Source organism: Vicia villosa, unplaced genomic scaffold (genome assembly GCF_029867415.1).
Source record: "Vicia villosa cultivar HV-30 ecotype Madison, WI unplaced genomic scaffold, Vvil1.0 ctg.000746F_1_1, whole genome shotgun sequence".
In the NCBI taxonomy this organism is placed as follows: Eukaryota; Viridiplantae; Streptophyta; class Magnoliopsida; order Fabales; family Fabaceae; genus Vicia; species Vicia villosa.
The window spans coordinates 89,808-93,673 of record NW_026705335.1 but is presented as its reverse complement, the minus strand read 5'-3'; positions in this window follow the sequence as shown (position 1 = coordinate 93,673).

Below are 3,866 nucleotides of genomic sequence, written 5' to 3'. Positions count from 1 at the left end.
GAAAATAGCCATATTTCAACAGAATAAACACAATGCTTACTCCAAGTGTTAGTTGTAAGCATGACAACTACAGATTGATTGCTACTCAACCTTGCACAATACTTGTTTCTGCACCAAGCAACAGACTAGACCTAACCAAAATCTCGACCTGATGAACTCGCGTATACACAGAGATTACCTTATCAATATATACACAGAGATTTTGATGTGATTCCTCTCTGTCCATAGATATCGATCGAATTAGTTCTGAAATTCAATTTCTTCACTCCTGCATGAAGCCTTTGGATTTAGCACTCCTTGTTCCAGCATCACAACTCTTGGTCAGGTTGGTCTAATCTTCCACACATAGGTCCATCCTCCACTTAAAGGGACCATACAATATGAACATTCCTTGTTCACACAATCTTCTACCATTACCAGAAACAGAAAAGATGCCTGCTCTGATACCCATTGAAATTTTGGTATAACAGACTCAGAATGTCATTCACAATGTCAAGACATCTGATTTGTTATTAATGTAGCAGAGGTAGAACAAAAAGACCCCCTACTTTTAATTACTCCTAAGAAGGAGTCGTTGAGACCTAGGATCACATATGTTCAGTCAACATAACCAGATTGTAAAGTCTATATGGTTCTGTACAGGAACAACTAACACTTCTGAACCTGATGTTATACACGATTTCATAACATCCATGACTGAACAAACAAGACAATGCAAAAGATAAATAACACAATTAATTATTAACCCAGGAAGAAGGTTTCACTATCAGTAATACTATTTATGTAAATAACCTCAAGTTTACACATAAATAACATCTGGATTACCTAGTCACTACTGTCATACCCTAATTTTTGACCCCCCTGAGATGACATATCTTCAGGATTTTTATCAGGTCAAAGCAAGTACCCAGAGCAGCCTGGCATTCAATCAAGGATGTTCAAAGACAAGAAAACTCAGGCAAAGGATCAATCAATAGAAGGATTAGTCTCTAATACAATCATAAGACTCAAGGGCTTCATTCTTTTTCACCTATGATTGATTAGACACCCAGTCATCTGAGTACAGGTTTACTCAGATCACCAGACTAGGGTTTTGAGCCTATCAAGGACTAAAATCAGGGATCGCCTTTGGGAAACCCTAAAAAGCCCCAGGGGATCATTCAAAGACATCAATCATTTTCAAATAGCTCATATTACAAGATCTACTGGACATCACACCTCAATTTAAAGTCTACAGCCATCATTTTCATCTGGTCGACAATTAGGGTTTTTGACCTAATTCACCAGAATAGTTGACTTTTAATCAGGGCATGGATCCAAAACTCAAGACATGATTCAAGAACCTCTACTACCTCCATATAATCCATTTACATCACTCATTTGAGGAGGAGATCTTGTTTCTACACAAAAGTCCAAATTTTCACTTTACCTAGAAAAAGTCAACTGTATGGGATCACCTTTGACTTTTAAGATTTTTGGTCAAACCATGACTTTCAAAGATCAATATCATCAATATATGGATATTAAAGTCATTTGACCAAAGAAATTCAAAGAGATTCACCAAGGAGCAAAAAGTCGGGAATTAGGGTTTTTTGAAGGCATGGTGAGAACTCAAAATTTCACCTACACAACTCAAAAAACTTCCAACATGAAAGTTATAGATCTTGCAAAATAAAACAACATCTTAAATAGGAACTTTTTTCAAGAAATCAATCATTTAAGAGATTTGGAGATTTTGAAGTTTTAGGTCATAAACACTTAGAAAATTTTCTAAGTGTTTTTAACCTAGTTTTCTTCCAACTTTGGCCTCATTTTTCACAAATTTGCCATAGGATTCTGAAGAAACTCCAAACTAATGATTTGAAGTAGATGTTTAGGGCTTTCCAACTTGTGTTCAACCTTCTCCAAATTCATTTTGAGCTAAGAGTTATGCTTGTTCAAAGTTGGCCTCATGAAGTGAAATTATAGGTCATGTACATTTTTGAACTTTGCAATTTTGAGCACATGACCTCAAATAAGTTCAAAACTACATAGCTTTCTCTTGTGCTATAACAAGGACCCTCGATTAGCCTCCTCTTGGGCTTTGTACAAGGACCCACAGGCTTCTTAAAAGTATTTCCAGCTTCCTCTGGAGCTTGTATACAAGGACCCATCAGGTTTCTTATAGACATAGGAACAGGTCTTTAGTCACCTTTTAGCCTACCCTGGTGAGTTTTTTCCAATTTAAACCAGACTTTAAACAAGCTAAGATTGTCTCAATTTTACATTGAGTACACCTTTTGGAATGAGAGACATGGACAGTCTCTGTCACCCTTACCTTCATCAATTTTCCTTAGCAGAGTCTAGGATCCATGTTTGATCATCCTCAGCAAGTGTCAGCCTTCATCTTGGGCTTTAAACAAGAAGTCTCCACTAGATAATCTTTCTGCCATTCATTTTAATAAAAACACCTGGAAAGGGTTAGCCTCCACACATTCCATCATTTTAATAAAAACCCCTGGAAAGGGTTAGCCTCCAAATCAATCCGTCATTTTTAACAAAAACCCCTGGAAAGGGTTAGCCTCCAACATCATTCCTTCATTTTAACAAAAACCAACAAAAAACAGTTAGCCTCCAACATCATTCTTTCATTTCAACAAAATCAGTCCTTCAAAAAACCAAAGATCCATTCTCTTAGGAGATAATTTCCCCAAAAGAGTCAAAACCCCTGGAAAGGGTCAGCCTCCAAAAACATGATAAAATCAGTCTTTTAACAGACAATTCCTCCAGCTGAGTCAAAATCCCTGGAAAGGGTTAGCTTCCAAAGAAAAAAACAGTCTTTTAATAAATAAACTCTTCAGTAGAGTCAAAATCAACAAAAACAGTAAGCCTCAACCTTGGGCTTCATACAAGGCACCAAACAATAAAACTCCCCTCTCAAGAGTCAGCCTCAACCTTGGGCATTGCACAAGGCAGATAATAGAGTCTCCCCAGTGACTTCTTCATCATTCAGTAGCCACAACCTTGGGCTTTGTACAAGGCAGATTAAACCATATTTTCATGTGTCAAAGATTTCTAACACCTAGGATCTTTTCCCCATAGAGTCATCCATACTCAGTTTATTTAAGAGTCAGCCACAACCTTGGGCTTTGTACAAGGCAGAAAATAATGTCTTCCCTAGCTAGAGTCAGCCTCAATTCTGGGCTTTGTACAGAACACCAAATAAAAATCCATCAAATAAACACTCTCCAAATAGAGTCAGCCTCAATTCTAGGCTTTGTACAGAACACAAAAATACCCTGTAATTAATCCCCAGTGGAGTCATCTCCCAGAGTCAATAAATAATAATTAACCAATCAAAAAAGCCTCAATCTTGGGCCTCATACAAGCCAGCTAAAGTCAAATCTTTTATACAGTAGATAGATATAGCTTATCTCTATAGAGAGATATTTTTAGTACTCTACCACATTCAAACAAACAAACATTTCAACATTTCAATTTCAATTTCAAATTCATTCAAGTCTCCCATTTAGGATTTTAAAAGGCATGAGCTGGCAGTAAAACCCAGACATGTGGTAACTTTCCCTAATTTGGATGAGCATCTTTCTTTCATTTAAGAGGCATTTGACTGGTATACTTGCACATACACAAGTAAGGTCCCCCTCTTGAATGAAATGAATTCAGTTATTCTGTCACTCCTTTAAATGTTTGTGGTAGAATAGTACAAATACCTCTCTGTAAAGATGATTTCATGTCTCTTTATTGTAAACAGAGATTTAATTCAAGCTTCAACATTGAGCTTCAAGCAAGGCACCAAAAACAATTAATTTCCCTAGTTAGTTCCCCGAACTACATTAAGCTCTGACTTCCACTAGGGATATGTAGGC